This window comes from Myotis daubentonii, chromosome 9, assembly GCF_963259705.1.
Source record: "Myotis daubentonii chromosome 9, mMyoDau2.1, whole genome shotgun sequence".
Classification (NCBI taxonomy): Eukaryota; Metazoa; Chordata; class Mammalia; order Chiroptera; family Vespertilionidae; genus Myotis; species Myotis daubentonii.
The window spans coordinates 37,737,633-37,755,677 of NC_081848.1; the positions used below are offsets into that span (position 1 = coordinate 37,737,633).

The following is an 18,045-nucleotide window of genomic DNA, read 5'->3' on the forward strand; positions in this document are numbered from 1 at the left end:
TGGAAGGAGGTAGCCACTGGCATTCCTGGCACCTACAGGGGCAGTGGAGCATCATTTGATCACAGTGGTTCCTGGCACCAAAAGTGCAGCAAAAGTAGTTGCAGTTGTTTTGGCTTAGACCACAAACTCAGAACCAGGCTTCCTGGGTTCAAATCACAGCTCAGCTTCAATTCTCCATTAAGGTTATCGATAAAAACAGTACCTACCTCCTGTGGTGGCTATGAGGATGCCACGTGTCAATGCGTGTAAAGTGCTTAGAAGGCCCCCGCAGGCAGCAGTGTTTAAGTGTTAGTGATCATTAGCATCATTACCGTGTGCTGAGCTTCCTATATATATTTGCTCCCAACAGCCTAATGAGGTATTTCTATTTTAGTTCAGTTCAACAAACATCTCCTTGTGTCCTTCTGCCAGGACCTGGAAATACAAGAACTCAGTCTTAAAGGGGCTCCCAACTTTTGGGTTTGCCTGCCACGCTATTTTAGAGAGAAGCAGTGAAACAAGTACAGTGTCAGAGTGTGACCAAATAAGTCAGGGTATGTGCGAATATGTATGTCAGTATGTCCATATGTCAGTGTGTGTCCAAGTATGTCAGTATGTATGTTTGAATATGTCAGTATGCCCATGTGTCAGAGCATGAGCAAGTATATCAGTATGCCCATGTGTCAGAGCATGGCAAATATGTCAGTATGTCTATATGTCAGAGTATGTGCGAGCATGTCAGGCTATCTGTATATGCGAGTATGTCAGTATGTCCATATGTCAGTATGTGTGAGTATGTCAGTATGTCCATCTATCAGAGTGTGATTCAAGCCACATGAGGGGCCACTGACCTTGAGGAGCTGTCTGTACATCCACTGCCCTGCCCTTACCTTCCCGGATGGAAAAGTTATAACACTTGGCTGCATTAAAGCTCTCATGCCCATTTTTGTCCACTTTGGCTCCCACAGGCCACTTTCTCTGTGGTTATAACTCAGTTTACAAATGACAAGCAAAAGGCAGTTCTCCCCTCAAAAAAAGCCTTGTTCACTCCTCACCGGGCACCCGGACCAGGCTGCTTCTCACTCTCTAAGAGCCCTGGTGGCCACTGCTCAATTAGACCATTTGGGGCCTAATGAAGTGAAAAGGCAATTCCCTGCCCTGGACGTGAGTGCAGCAGTTACTGGCTGCTGATGGCAGGCATTAAGGAGAACCATTGTAATTGATTAGAATGTGCATTATGCTGTATTGGCTTAGTTTGAGGGCATTTGGGAATAAATAGCACTGTCATTGTGGGCCTTAATTAGGTAATAAATTAATAGATAAATGGATTCCAAAGTTCCAGTGGCCGCCCCGCCCCCTTGCCAGCTAAGGCCAGCACAGAGAGAGAGGTTCACTCTTACTTCACCGCGAGCTGTGGGGAACAGAGAACAGAGTGGCCAGGCAATGGCTCCTAAGGTCCTCTAGGCTGGGGCATCCTGGAGATAACAGTTACGTTAGATGCTGAGGCAAAGGGCAGCTTTTCATGACATTGGAAATGGCCCACAGCATGAGCCCAAACTCACTTCTTTGCTATCAATTCTTTCAACAAATATTTAGGGATGGTCTACTGCATGCCAGGAACTGTGCTAGGCACTAGGGATATAAATAGCAAAACTGTCCTCATGGACAGATAAAAGGATTGCCATAGAGTATGTCAGGTAGTAAATAAGACCATAGAGAAAAGTAAAGTAGGAAGGGGAGAAAACTGGAATATAAGGTAGGGAGGTTAGTGGGGAGGAAGGTTGCAATTCTATTTATATATTTATTTATTTATGTTAATCCTCTCTCAGATATTGGTTTATTTTAGAGAGAGTGGAAGGGAGAAAAGGAGGAAGGGAGGGGGAGAGAGAGAGTGAAGCATCAGTGTGAGAGAGACACATTGATTGGTTGGGAACCTGCAACCCAGGGTACTTGCCCTTTACCAGGAATTAAATCCATGACCCAGTGCTTGAGCTGATGCTCTAACCACTGAATAACACCAGCCAGGGTGGGAGATTACCATTTTAAATAGAGTAGTTAGAAAAGTAACAGAGGAGGTGATATTTGAGTAAAGAATTACAAGTGGCGAGGATAAGTCAACTGGGAGAAGAATTTTCCCAGCGGAGGACTTGCCAATACAGAGATCCCAAGGCAGGGAGTGCCTGGTGTGTCTGAGTGAGAGTAAGGAGGCCCGGTGGGTGGTCTTAGTGAGCTCAAGAAGAGCAAAGGTTAGGAGGCCAGAGGGGCAGTACTCACGGAGCAGTTGCATCACGTGGGGCTTAGGGTCACGGTCAAGGCTTGGGCTTTGACTGGGATTGATTGAGGTGAGGAGTCTTTGGAGTATGTCCTCCTCTGTAATTGACCAGGGTGCATTTAATCAGGAATGGCAGACACAGGGCATGCATATAGCAGCTCCCTCCTCCCACACCTGGACTGATAACAGAAACTGATCACAGCCCTTTTACAGGGGCCTGATTTGGCCTTGGGGTCTTGCTCACCCAGCCATCACGAGCTCCACTAGTCCCTCCAAGCTGGTGCTGCAGAGGAAGCGCTAGATTCCAATCACTTCCCCAGCATGTCTGCACCAGGCCTGCGCTGCACTGGGCCTAGCACCTACCCCGGAGAGCTCCGTAGAGGAGGGCTGGTCAGGAGGGAGTCATCAAGAAAAAATAAAAATAAAAACAGGACAAGTCTGATAAAAGCGACAGTGACATGGAGTAATAAATTCTGCCTAGGGAGAGCTTCCCCGAAGGGTGACATTGGAGGGTGGCATGAACGAAGGGTAGGATGTTGTCAGGGTGGAAGAGCACAGGGGCTGAAGAGACACCATGAGGAATGCAGGAGACCGGAAACGGGTGGGAGACAGCCTGGTGTGGCTGCTCTTAGGAAAGACATGAAAGAAAGAATCCCGGAAGCATTTCATCAGAGTTGTGTCCCCTGAATGTCTGCCATGCCCCAATGTCCACTTTGAAAGGCACAAAAAACATACCACATCAAGTATATTAGTTAGGATAATGCCAGTTATGGTAGGAAATGCCACAATTGCAGAAGCTGAAGTAAATACATCCTGTCCATGAGAGTCTGATGCAGTGTTCCTAGTGGGCAGGCAACATTCTTTTGTGCTGGGAATGATTCCAACTCCTTCTATCTTGTGGCTCTCCCATTCTCTGGAGCTTTAGAGTCATCTGCAAAAGGAGGAAAAAGGTGCAGAAGGCAGACTTGCTTCCTAATCATCTGGGCTGAGAAGATGTTCAATTCTATGAGTGACATCCAGGGCCATGGTCCCACCTTGATGCAGGGGGAGCTGGGAAATGTAGTCCTTGGCTGAGCAGCCACTTTTGGCCCCAATGGCATACTGTGGATGGGAGAGTGCATGGATGGGACAGGTGCCTGGACTGTAAGCATCTCTCTTATATGAATATGCCAAACCCTCAGTAAACACTCTCTTATACCTTCTATATCTCATTCAGCAAAATAAGATAAAGAGTTAGAATTCTTCATATTTGTGAGAAACTGGCATTTCTCAAGAGCTTGGAGATGAGGTCGGGTTGATAAGCACCTATGGTATGTCAGACTCAGCCTCAATTTCCTTCTCTGTAAATAGAATAAATTCTCTCCTTGGGTCAGGGTTGTTACAAGGATTAAATGGGGAATTGCCTGGCACATGGGCGGTCACAGGAAGCACCAGCACTTAGCCCCCTTCTTTTTTTAAAAAAAAAAAAAATATTTTATTGTTTTTCTTTACAGAGAGGAAGGGAGAGGGAGAGGGATAGAGAGTTAGAAACATCAATGAGAGAGAAACATCGATCAGCTGCCTCCTGCACACCCCCTAGTGGGGATATGCCCGCAACCAAGGTACATGCCCTTGATGGGAATCGAACCTGGGATCCTTCAATTCTCAGGCCAACGCTCTATCCACTGAGCCAAACCGGTTAGGGCGCCCCCTTCCTTAGAGCTTTTCCAGGAAGGGTCTTGAAGGTAGGTGTGATAGTCCCACAGCCATCTCTCTTCTTTAGGGCCTTGGCTTGAAACCCTACTTGCAGGGATGGGCCCGATGGGGAAAGCTGAACACATAGGGTTGAAAATAGCCAAATGAAGGCTTCCACCCTGATTGCCTCAAACCATTTCTGAGCTCTAGTGGCTCAAAGTGCTTACTCTTATGTTCCTCTGATTACTTACCCATTTTCTCCCCACAGACTAGGGAGAAAAATATGTAGGAACTATATATCTAACTCCATGTCCTTATCCTTGGCACATCAAAGGTATCATGTAGAGGTAGGCAGGTAGGTGAGAAGGGCAGGAGAGAACGGTATATAAAGAAATTGGAGTTGAGGTACTCAAGGAAAAGCCCACACTGGGGAGCAAGAGACTTGGATTCCAGACCAGCCCTGACATTGCCTTGCTGAGAGGCCTTGGTCAAGTATCTGGGCCTCAGTTTTCTCATCTGTAAAATAGGAATGTTAAACTAGATTATTGATAATGTCCCCTCAACAACAACATTGTATGATCCTGTGGCCTAAGTATTGGGATTCCTGGATTCAAGGACTGACCATAATGCTCTACAGCAGTGGTTCTCAACCTTCCTAATGCCGCGACCCTTTAATACAGTTCCTCATGTTGTGGTGACCCCCAACCATAAAATTATTTTTGTAGCTACTTCATAACTGTAATGTTGCTACTGTTATGAATCGTAATGTAAATATCTGATATGCAGGATGTATTTTCATTGTTACAAATTGAACATAATTAAAGCATATTGATTAATCACAAAAACAATATGCAATTATATATGTGTTTTCCGATGGTCTTAGGCGACCCCTGTGAAAGGGTTGTTCGACCCCAAAGGGCCATGACCCCCATGTTGAGAACCGCTGCTCTACAGAATTTAAGAACCTGAATCTCGGGTGCTGGAGTTGTACCCCCTAACGAAGGGCATTTATTCCCCCTGCCTTAGACTCCAAACTTGGATGTTCTTGTTTATTTCCAAGTAGGCTGAAAACTTAAAGGGCCATGTTTTACTCATCTCCTCTACCTCCCCAAGATCTGGACACACATGGTCAGGCTCGTGGAAAGAATCTAATACATGTCTGGGAACCTGCAGCTGAATCTGGGCCCAGCCTAGGCACCTCACATACCTATCCAAAGCTTAAACACACCAAACCCCTGCTGCCAAAAGCAGGGTCTTGGACTATCCTCGGAGTGACTGTTGTACAGCTCAATCTGAGTTACTAGAAACCCATGTATGTCCAGCATTGGGTTTTGCTTAAAAGTTTGCCAGGAATAACAAATAGGTAAAAAAAAAAATAATAATAATTTTGTAACATAATATGACAGGTAATCCTTTCTATAATAAAAGGAAGACACTAAGCCTCCCATAGAACAAAAGAAATACAAACAGATAATAAACAAATGAGGAAGAAGTTCAACCTTACCATTCATCTAAAAATGCAAATTAAAACACAATGAGGTGACATTTGGTACTTTGCAAATTAGTAGACCTGTGGAAAACTACAGACCTCGGTGCTGGCAGCAGTGTGGTGATACAGACATTCCCATGTAGGGCCTATGCAAGTGTAGACGGAGAACACCTTTGCAGAAAGCAGGTTGGTCAGATGTATCAGGACACTTGAAAGTAGACAATTCTCGACCCAGTAATTCTTCTTCTAGAGATCTATTCCAAGGAATTCATTGGAAGTATGAACAAAGCTTTATGTTCGCAGATGTTCACGGTGTCATTATTTATAATTTTTTAAAAAAAAAAAATATGGCCCTGACCAGTTTGGCTCAGCTGATAGAGAGTCGGCCTGCGGAATCAAGGGTCCCAGGTTCGATTACAGTCAAGGGCATGTACCTTGGTTGCAGGCACATCCCCAGTGGGGAGTGTGCAGGAGGCAGCTGATCGATGTTTCTCTCTCATTGATGTTTTTAACTCTCTATCTCTCTCCCTTCCTCTCTGTGGAAAATAAATAAAATATATTTTTTAAAAAATCTGAATCCACTTCCATATTCAACAATATGGAAACATTGCTACCACTTTCTGGTCCTCTACCTAATGGAATTTATTAAGTTCCTTAAAATGAGGTCTACAGAGCAATGTTCATGACTTCAAAATGTGTCTCATAAAATGTTTAAACAAAAGTTACAAAATCTACCATAGCTACATCCAAGCTATGTCAAAAATATTGTGTATGTATAACAAGATGTTGACAAGAGTATTGAGTGGATGATGCCCTCACAGCTCATTTTCTTTATTTCAAACTTTTTACTTTATTTTTAAAATGCATATTTGTAAAGAACGGAAGGGAAGGAGAGTTCGCTGGCAGCCAAGAACCAGCAGGGCCCATTTGTCTTTGCAATCACCGGACCGCCTGCTAAGGAAGCCCGTTAAACCCAGGGTGGCAGAGCCCCTGTGCTCAAATCGCTCCGTCTCAGGAGCATATTTTTTCTTTACTGAGGAAATTGCTTTCCATAAAACCAGCTCTCTGACACCTCTGAGTACCAGGGAACCATGCAAGCCCTCTTTCCTGGGGACATTCTCTAATGGGGAACTCCATCACGTTCCAGCTTGGCGCTTCCAACAAATCCCAGCCAGCCATAAAAATTGTTAGCACCCTGTATGCAAGACTGATTGTGTCGGCCTCATAAAAACCCCATTCACCCAGCAAGAGCTGCAGGTCTAAAACTCTCCAGTCCCCTGCTGTTTTAAACCCAGTGGCAGGGCGCATTGCTAAGTGGTGCCTGGTAGAACTCCACACAGCAAGTCAGGACTGGATCTGGGGCGGAACTAGTGAAAACAGGACAAAACGGGCCTGTGCAGAGTGCTCAGTGCACAGTCACCACCAAAGCCATCTCCTCGCTGCTCTTGTAGGCAGGGTAAGTGGATTTGGCAAAGCAAAGGAGAAGATTTAGGGGTGATGGCCATCCTTTAAGAGAGAAAGAAAGTGTAAGGTGCACAGGTGGAAGAGTGAGTGGTAGAGGCATCCTGCCCCCATCACACAGCTCTCTTGGAATGAGGACACCCCTTTCCTGTCTGCCCCTACATGGGAATGGAGATGCACAGGCTTCTAACACCCTTCTAGCCTGGGAGATGTGGCTCAGTGGTTAAGCATCGACCTATGAACCAGGAGGTCACAGTTCGATTCCTAGTCAGGGCACATACCAGGGTTGCTGGCTCGATCCCCAGGAGGGGGTGTGCAGGAGGCAGCCTATTTATGATATTCTCTCATCATTGATGTTTCTATTCCTCTCTCCCTCTCCCTTCCCCTCTCTCAAATCAATAAAGACATTTTAAAGATAGATAGATAAATAAATATATTTCAAAAAAACCAAACCTTCTGCCCTCTGGGAGGACAGGCCTTATTCTCCTCCATGTGGGTAGCATTTAGCACCTCTCCAGCAGTGGCCAGATGACCTCAGTTTGGGTCAGGAGCCTGTTGCCTACACACAGCTGGCATTTCTTCAGTTATTGGGCCCTGATGTCCAGAATAGATGTTTCTTGAGACATGCACTGGGGTCCAAGAGGCTTGGGTTCTAGACCCTGCCTTGCTCTCAATGTGCTTTGTTACTGGGCAAATCACTTACATGGTCCGTCTCTCAGCTCTGATTTTCTCATTGGTAGAATGAGGATAATAAATGCCTATCTTTCCCCTGCCACTTCTCACATACATCCTTTCTACCCATTGTATTAAAATGGCATCATAAAAATATTCAGTGTTCAAATCAAGTAAAATCTTGACCTATCACTTAACAGCTCAACATTAAATTTCTAAAAAAAAAAAAAAGTGTTTCATTTGCTTCTTTGTATTGAGTTCTCTGCAACTCTCTTCTCTGTAACAGCAACATTTCTCTCTAATGTAGTACTCAAGGTCTATGCCATATAGCTAAATTTGGTGAATTCATATCCCAGTCCTTACACATCCTGTGTGGCTTTGAGTAATTTGCTTAACCTCTCTGAGCCTCTCAACCATAAAATGAGACTCATGCCTGCCTCATAGAGTTTTAGAAAAGATACAAGGGAATAATATATTAAAATATTTGCATAATACTTGACCCAGGTTAGGAATTCAGAAAATAACCCTGTTCTGCACATCCCTGAGTATAAATTAGACTTCTGAGTATTGCTTAGAACACCAGTTTTAGATCTGTGTCTATTGTAGCTGTCTTTTATATGTTTAGGGTGATGTAAATGAATATTCCCTATTTATGGTTTCTAACACTGAATGTCCATCCACTTAAAGGTCTCTCAGGAGGAATGGTGCCACCCATTGACTTGGGGTTGCAACTCTAATTGAATGGAGAGAGAGGGAGAGAAAGAGAGAGAGAGAGAGAGAGAGAGAGAGAGAGAGAGAGAGAGAGAGAGAGATTGATTAGGGAGGGTAAAAGAGAATCAGTGAGAACAGCAGTCTGACTTCCTCAAAAAGTATTCCTGCCCTACCTGGTTCTGCTCAGTGGATAGAGCATCAGCCTGTAGACTGAAGGGTCCTGCATTTGATTCCAGTCAAGGGCACATGCCCAGGTTGCAGGCTCAATCCCCAGTAGTGGGCATGCAAGGGAACCTATCAATGATTCTCTATCATCATTGATGTTTCTCTCTCTGTCTCTCTCCCTCTCCCTTCCTCTCTGAAATATATATATGTTAAAGTATTCCTTTCCCAGGAGAGGGCCAGCTACCCCATGGTTACTGAGGCCATGTTTACAGGAAAGGGATGAAGAGGCCTCATATGTATTTTTGTTGTTGATTTCTAAAATGCAGAAAATAGATACAACTTGTATTATTTTAGTATCTTTTTTAGTTTACTGATATTTGTCTTATGCCTAGCATATGGTCTGTCCTGGAGAATGTTCCATGTTCTCTTGAAAAGAATGAACACTCCTTGGGTAGAGTGTTCTATAGCTGTCTGTTAGATCTAATGCACTTATTGTGTTGTTCTACATTCTTGCTGATTTTCTGTCTAGTTTTCTATCAATTATTGAGAGTGGAGTGTTGAAAGCTCTAATTATTGTTGTTGAATTATCTGTTTTTCTTTTGGTTCTGTCAGTTTTTGATTCCTGAATTTTGAGGCTTTGTTGTTAGGCATAAACTCATTTATAATCCTTGTATTTTCTTGACATATTGACTCTGTTATTATAAAATATCCTTTTTGTTTCTAGAAATATTTCTTGTCCTTGATCTATTTTATCTGATATTACAGTAGCCACTCCAGCTCTTTTATGTTTTCTGTTTTTATAGTATGTCTTCCTCATTTTTTTGCTTTCAATTTGTTTGTCTTGCAATGAAAATTATGCTTCCTGTAGACAGCATATATTTGCATCTTCTTTATCTAGTCTAACAATATCTGCCTTTTCATTGGATCATTTAAACCATTTATAGTTAATATAATTTTGATATTATATTTATATTTTCCACCTTGCTATTTGTTTTCTATATGTCCCTTGTCTTTTTTATTCCCTTATTCCTACTCAACTACCTTTTTGGGTATTAAATAAATATTTTTAGTGTAGCATTTTAATTCCTTTGTGGATTTTTAACCTAAGGATATTTTAGTGGTTGGTAGATATTATTATATGCATTTTTTAAATGATCATAATCCATTGAAGATTAATAACTTGATTCCAGAAAATCTAGGAACTTTGCTTTAAGATGACTCTATTTTTTCTCCCTTCTTTATGTTGTCTTGTGTGTGTGTAAATTAAGTGGTATAATTATTGCTGTATACAAGCTTATGTTTTCAAAAGATGTTAAGAGATAAAATGAGAAAAAGTAGATTTATCAATTTTTATAGTAATCTACATATTTTCCATTTTGATGTTCTTCTTATCTTCTTGTGGATTTAGTATATTCTGGTATCATTTCCTTTCAGCTTGAAAAACTTCATAAGGCAAGTCTCTTAAGAACATATTCTCTTCATCTTTGCTTGTCTGAAAAGTCTTTATCATGCCTTCACTTTTAAGGAAAGTTTTGCTGAATATAAAATTTTTGGTTGACATTTTTCTTTTAGCTTTTCTGGTCTCTGTTATTTAAGATGATAAATCAGCCATTAATTGCATTGATGCTCTCCTGAAAACAATGAGTAATTTTTCTCTTATTGTTTACAAGATTTGCTCTTTGGCTTTAATGGTTTGACTATGATGTTTCTATGTATGGATCTCTTTGCATTTATCTTATTAGAGATTCATTGAGTTTCTTAGATGTGTAGATTAATGTCTTTCATCTAATTTGTGTTAGCTATTATTTCTCCAAATACTTTTTTCTGACTCTTCTCTCTCTCTCTCTCTCTCTCTCTCTCTCTCTCTCTCTCTCTCTCTCTCTCTCTCTCCACTCTTTCTGGGGCCCTCAGTATATGTTTGTTGGTATGTTTACGTTACCAACATGTCTCTGGGTCTCTGTTCATTTTCAACTTTATCTCCCCTCCCACAAATTGGATATTTTCTTTTTATCTGTCTTCAAGTTTACTAAGTTATTGTTTTTCAACAACTTGAGTCTGCTTTTAAATTCATTCTTTTTTATTGTCATTATTCTTAATATCCCCCCATTCACAATACAGACCAGGCAAAGGGCCTGAGCTGAGGTGTATATGGGGTATAAGTTTATTCTTGAATTTTTGTTTTAGTTCTTGTATTTTTAACTCTAGAATTTTCTTTTTCTTTTTAGAGTTTCCATCTCCTTATTAAGATTTCATATTGGTAGATTAATTTCTGCTCTTTTTCTTTTAATTCCTTAGACATGATTTTCTATAGTTCATTGAACATTTTTAGTAGTTGCTTAGCAATATTTATCTTCTAATTAAAACACTTAGGAACAATCTCAGCCAGTTTCTATTTACTCTTTTTGTTCCTGATTATGGGTCATATTTTCTTTTCTTATTATGCATTGTAGTTTTGTTGTTGCTGTTGTTGGAAAACTGGACATTTTCATTACTATATTGTAGCAACTCTGGGTTCTGCTTTTTCCCCATGAAAATTGTTGTTCCTGCTCTTTTACTCATTGTTTAGAACATCTATGGGTTAAATCTGTGAAATATTTCTCTTTCACAGTATGACACTCATGTATCTTTTAGTTATTTTTTTTATTCTTTTAAGCTTCTGTCTGCATAGCTTAGTGTCCAACCAATAATTGGACAAAAGTTAAGTGCAAACATATCAAGTCAAGTGTTTTGTCAATTGAATTGTGTGTGGGAAGGGGTGCACATTCAAATTTCAGGTCATTGTTTTGTCTGTTCTGGCTTTTTCTTTCTGCTGGGTCCTTTTGCATCTCCTATATGCCTGCTCACAACTTTAGGGTTGATAAGCAATGTGTTAATATGTTGGGCCCTCTCTGATCTTCACTGTTCATTCGCATCTCAGCCAAGAACATGCTTGCCCCAGCCATGACTTCATGCTAGTAGAGCCAAGGCTCTCCCTCTTGCCTGCTGCCAAAGATCATCACTTCCATTGGCAGTGCCATTGGCCATGGCATCACCTACTGCTCCCAATCAACTGAATCACTTCACCCTGAGCAGTCAAGCTACCAATCCTCATGGTGACCTTACCCTGGCAGAACCTCTGTGCTGACCAACCTGGAGAGGACTGAAAGGGCCCAGGGCAATAACAACACTGTTCTAAGCTAACGGCAGTGTTTTTAACATAAACACTTCTGATATTGTATATGCCTTTGGTCAGTTTTCAGAGTGTTGAAATGGTCATTTTTGTAAGTTATTTCCAACTTTATAGTTCCTTTTGAGTGAAGAGTATTTGCCAACCTTCTCACTCAGCCATAGCCAAAAATACCTTCTGTAGTTTCTAATGTCCTTTTAGATCCATGGTGGTGCAATGACTCGCCAGTGTCATCCAGCTTGAAACTGGCTGAGCCAGAATTCCATCTCTGTTTTCTATTTGTCTTTCTATCTTTTCTACTATAGCGTGGAGCTTGGAGAAGACTCCATTGAGTAATGAGCAAGGAAGCTGTCTTAGTTGGCTCTGGCTGCTATAACAAAATACCATAGGCTGGGTGGCTTAAACATTAGACATTTATTTCTCATAGATCTGGAAGCTAGAAGTCCAAGATTAAGGTTCCAGCAGATTTGTTTCTTGATAATAAAGGCCTTCTTCCTGGCTTGTAGACAGTCACCTTCTTACTGTGTGTTCATATGGCCTTTCCTTAGTGCATGGAGAGAGAGATCTGTCTTCCTCTTCACAGAAGGGTACTCTCATTGTGAGTGCCCACCTTCAGATACCATCACATTGGAGCTTAGGGGGTGGGGGTGAAAGAGGTACAAACATTTAGCCCATAACAGAAGCTACCCCAGAACTTTCTCTTGATGCCTTGGGGCCTATCTTGTTTCTTTGGGTCCTCATATTGATCAAAAGCCAAACTTCAGCCCAGTCGGTGTGGCTCAGTGGTTGAGTATCATCCCATGTACCAGGAGGTCACTGTTCAATTCCCAGTCAGGGCACACGCCGGGTTTGCAGGCTCGATCCCCAGTAGGGGGTGTGCAGGAGGCAGCTGATCAATGTCTCTCTCCTCAATGTTTCTATCTCTCTATTCCCTTTCCCTTTCTCTCTATCTCTCTAAAATAATATCAATAAAAACATACTTTTTTAAACAAGAGCCAGACTTCAAAGGGAAAGAAAGAAAGAATAAGCTCCAGCTGTGGCTGCTGAGGCCCAGGGCCTTTAAAATGAGAGCTGAGAGTAAACTTCCTTCTCCGACAACCGCCCTCCTCAGGGGCACTGCACTCCACCTGTGGGTAGCCCCCGAATTATAACTTTGCACATATTTTGATCTGTATTAAAGTTGTCACAGTCATTTTATTAATTCCCAGCTATTTCTGTTAAATTGTCCAGCAGAGAAGGATAACATTTGCTTTAAGATCCAGGGATTTATAACTACCCCCATACCAGAGTACTATCTTTTGTGCCAAAGCGAGGACTAATATATGCAAACTTTGGAGCCTGCAAGGATTTGCCTAAGTCTCCAGAGAGTAGTCTGAGCTTCCCGTTCTTGGAGTGACAGATGCTGCCTTAGAAATAACCTCAGAGCAGTCAGCAGGGGGCAGGGTCTCATGGGGAGAAAGTGCTGAACTGCTCTGTTAATGTGCTGTATGACCCTGGGTATTAGGGCCAAGTCCCTAATGATACAGGCTGTTACATGTTGAGTACTTATCATGCACCAAACATTATGTAAGGAGCCTTACATACAAAATCTGCTATTTCATCAGCTATGGTCTCACTGATGGTAATGTTCCAGATTTCCTGAATTTCTTCCTCAGTGACTTGTGCAAGACCTCCAGCTCAGTCAATGTCTTGCTCGGGGCTTTCTGGAAGACTCTAAGGACCTCCCATGTCCTTAAGAAGTCAGCTCTGGGTTCTTTACATCATGTTCTTTGTTAATATTCTCTGTGCCTATAGGTCTCTGGGAAGGTGGCACCATGCCTCTGCCCTTAGAGCTGGAGTCCACAGACCACCATACTTCTGTTCAAGGGACTAGCTCTGAGAACTCCCAAAGCTGCAAACCTCAACCTGTCACACTGTCTACAGTGCACCGTAGACATTGTTCCCTAGAAAAAGAGGGATGACTCTAGACCCAACTCTATGCTAAACCTTGGACCCTAAGTTCCAAAGCAGCACTGCTTGGCCAGAATATAATAGCTCCTTCAGTTTATCCATAAGGCTCAGAGCTCCCCTGGGTGTCCTTTGCTGTACAACATACTACCCCAAATTCAGTCGCTTACAATAACAGCTGTGTAGGATGTCTAATAGTTCTGTGATTTGACAGGGAATACTGGGGGTCCTGATCAGGGTCTCTTATGAGCTGCAGTCTTAGGGTGGCTGGGGCTAGAACATATGAGACATCTGTACACTTATAGCTTATGCTGTAACAGTGTCACTTGGAAGTCTGGCACCTCTGTCTGAGTGGTCTTTCTGCCTGGTTAGCTTGGACTTCTTTTTGTGATAGCGGGATGATTAATTCAATTGGCTAAAGTAGTCACAGGGCCAGCCAAGAGTCAAGGGGAGAAAAAACGAACCCCACCTTCTGATAGGGTTAGTGTAAAAATTTACTGCTGTCCTCAAGGTAGTATCATCCCCCAGTTCTTGAGGCTGTTCCCAAGGAAACTTTTGTCTTTGTGAGCTCTCTTCTCCCCCAGTTAATCAGCTGAGCAAATGAACGTCTAAGGGGTTGGTGACCCTGCATACACAAGCTCAGGTTAGGCTCAGTGGGAACCAGTCCACTGATCTCATGTGTACCTTCCTTCAATCCAACATGTTAGGTTTTGTTATTCTCCAATTTGTAAATGAAGGAACTAAAAGTCAGAGAGCTTCAGTGATTTGGAGTAATGGCCAAACCAGGATTCAAACTCAGGGCAGCCCAACTCCAAAGGCCAGAAGCTCTTTTTGCTACCCCCACTCTGCTTCTCATCTCTCTGGGTCTCAGTCACCTCCAATGTAATTATAAAGTGAAGTGAAGAACAGAATGATTTTTAAGAACTATGACAACTTTGAAAGTTTCTAATTCTTCCCTTCCTACCACCTTTTTGAAGACATGCGTCTCCACCTGCTGCTTTTCTGTAGCTCTGTTGACAAGACTTAACACCACAGGATTTGTTTGTAAGTATCTGGTACTATTTTTTTGAAAATTCAAATGGCCCTCATGACAAGGTCCTTCAAATTCCTGGTGGAAGAGAGTTAACTTTTAACAGCCCTCCCAGTCTCATTACCTTCCTCCCCCTTGAATACTCCTGAGAGCCTGGAGATATCAAGGATAGGAGTTTTCAGGTTATCACTCCCTTGCTTAAAAGCTTTTCATGGCTCCCCCATTGCCGACAGGATAAAATCTAAATTCTTAACCTGGCACACAAGGGCCCTCTAGGTCTGATCTGCTTCTCCAGTCTCATATTGCCACCCTGAGATACTTACAGTTTCCTGTAGATAACGTGTGTCTGGACCTTTTTGCCATTGTCTAGAAGGCCTCCCTCCACCCCTTCTACTCCCAGTTAACTCTTACTCATTCTTGAAGTCACAGTGTCTATATATCATAAGGAAAGCTAGGCCTAAAAGTCTGCCTCTCTCCTCCCAGAGCACTCTAGGCATAACATTGTCATCTCGCTTCATACTTTATGTTGAAAGTAACTCGTTATTTATCTCTCTCCCCTGAATACTATGAATTCCCTGAAGACAGAAATTGTGTTTTATTCCTCTTTATAACACCAACTTCCTGTACCAGCTCAGCATCTTGCACAGAGCAGGCATCCAGAGAGTGGTTGAAATGAACACAGATCAGAACAAGATGTAAACTCCATTAGGGCAAGTCTCCATTTGTCTTATTCATCACAAAATCCCCAGTGCATTACACACAGCAGGAGCTCAATAAATATTTGCTACTCGTGCTGTTCCTTCTGCCTGAAATGAGCCTCCTCATTCATTGCATTATGTCCAAATCCTACCCATTCTTCAAGAAACTATTCCAGTTCTCTATTTCCCCACAGTTCTACATTGGCCATGGTGGTGTAATTGGAAGTGAACCAACCATCCTATCACGAACAGTTGTAAAAATGAACAAAATATATAAATTTACCGTTTTCAGGTATTGGACAAAAGGCAACACAAAATTATGGTCTCTAAGAGAAAGAAAATACACAATATGAGCTGGTGGTTGCCCCAGCTCTCAGTCTAGAGGAATTTTCTGAAACTGCAGGAAAGAGGAGGTCTGACAAAGCACACCCTTCTTACTGAGTTTAGAGCAACTGACAAATCTAAAATTGGTGAGACAGGGTAGTAAAGAGAAAGGGTCCAGAAATCTACATGGAGATTCTCTTGAGTCTCTGGACAAATACTAAGCTTCACATACATGTCATGAAGCTGGACAAAGAACATCTACTGGGGTGAGAACAGCTACCTCTACCAGGAAATAAGACAACTGCCTGCCACTGCTCACACAAGGCTGAGAGATGGATAGTTAAGTTTCAACCATCCAGAATAGAGGCATCAGCTTCTCAGAGACCCCCAAAATGCCATGCTTTAGGAATCGGGTTACTCTAACAATAGAGTACGGGGTATTTTAGGCCTATTCTAATGAAGCCAAAATAATGCTTGAAAGGATCAGCTAGCCTGCAAGTAAATTAAACTGCCTACCTAAACAGAAGCTCAACATTTTTAAAATAAATAAATAAAAATCCAGACTATAAACATTCTAGCATTTGTAATATGCAGTATACAATAAAAAATTACCATATATATGTAAAGAAGGTATTTATTGGGCCCATTAGTAAGGAAAAAATAAGTTAACAGAAACACATAACAGAGATGATGGAATTAGCAGACAAGAACTTTAAAACAGCTACTATACATATGTTCAAGGAGTTAAAGAAAAATATGAACATAAGGAGTGAGCAAATAAAGAATTTCAATTAAAAATGGAACCAGATGGAAATTCTTGAAATGAAAAAGAAACAACATCTACAATAAAAATTTTTCTGATGTATTTAATAGCAGATTAGACCCTGCAGAAGAAAAGATCATGAACTTGAATGTGGGGTAATAAAAATTATTCAAGCTGAAGCAGAGGGAGACAAGAAAAAAAAAAAGGTTCAAAACAATAAAAAGAACCTCAGTGACCTGTGGGACAATACCAAGGGGTTTAACATGTAATTAAGAGTCCATTTGACATGTAATTAGAAGTTTTTAGAATCAATGAAGGTGAGATAAGAGAGAGATGAGGACAGTAAAAATAATTGATGAAATAATGACTGAATTTTTTCCAAATGTGATATAAACTTTAAACCCACAGATCTGATAAGTTCAACAAACCAAAGGAGAATGAACACAAAGAAAATCATAATAAAAGTTCTAAAAGTCAATTATAAAGAGAAAATCTTAAAAACAACTAGAGAAAGACACAAGTTCCCCCCTTCTCCTTGATTTGTTTTCTCCATCTGTAATGCTCCCTCTTCCTCAGGCTTCCCTAACACCTTTTCTTCAGCTCTCCTTTCACTCTGCTTTGACCATAACTCTGTGGCTATGCCTCATCTTCTCAACAAGATTTTGAGCTTTTTGATCGCTAGGAATCCATCTTGCTCTGCGGCTGTCTTGCCAATAGTTGTTGCTCAATAAATGTTTGTAGAATGAATGTATGAAGTACATGAGTGAATAAAAAGTTACACATGTTGGTTATCAAATCCTGCACCTCTAACCTAACAATTTCTAAGAAGGAGTTGGATCCAAGTCGTTCTATAAGAGAAATACCTCCCCTTTCATAATAATAATAATATTTTAAATTATAATTTACTAAGTATTCACTGAGTGGGTGACACTGTTTTAAAGTCCTTTGCACACACCTAATTTAAAGTCTTACTGTGAGAAAACTGAGGGGTTAACAGTTATGTAAATCACCTCAAGTCACATAGATAGTGACTGATGTTGCTAGGATTTTCTCTCAAGCTTGATTTCAAATGCTGAGCTTTTCACTACTTTGTTCTACTCTATACTCACAACACATTTCTTAATAATAGGTTTTTATATTTTTACACTTTTGCTCATGTTATTCCTTCTGTCCTCTTATCCACATGGTAAAGTTCAGTTTCTTGCTCAAGGTCACATGGAACACTGACTTTAGCAGAAAAAATTAGTTCACACCCCAGAAGGAAGAGCCCTTACCAAATGCCCACAGTGTTTTTGGCCAAAGGAATCCTGAGATGAGTGAGGTGTTTTCTTTCCTAAATAAATAAATGCACAGTCCAACTAGAGAAAGAATCCTATGACAAGTGAGATCAGTACTGGGGAGAAGGAACTCTGGGGACTTGGACAGCCCTAAACCAGCCTGGAGTGATCAGGGAAGGCTTCCTGGAAGAGGTGATAACTGAGATGAGTCTCAAGGATATGAGGACTGGACAAAGTATAAAATACTGTGACAAGAAAAACTCCACTGTGCCTACATGTAAGGACACAATGGCAAAGAAGTCAGAATCTCTTAGAAGCTGTTCATTCTCCCCATTCTCTCTTACCAGCAGGTTTTTTGCAGGTCTCAATTCCTATTCTTTCCCTAAGAGAAGTCTGCAGTAACTCTGACTCCTGCTC

At 41.6% G+C, this 18,045-nt stretch overlaps 1 protein-coding gene and 1 pseudogene across 1 annotated transcript in view; one reads left to right on the top strand and one right to left on the bottom strand.

The window, feature by feature from the left end:
• The window catches only part of TENM4 (teneurin transmembrane protein 4), a 756,175-nt gene that overhangs the window by 414,219 nt on the left and 323,911 nt on the right, over positions 1-18,045 (top strand).
• On the bottom strand, positions 10,517-10,634 carry LOC132242440 (small nucleolar RNA SNORA51; annotated as a pseudogene).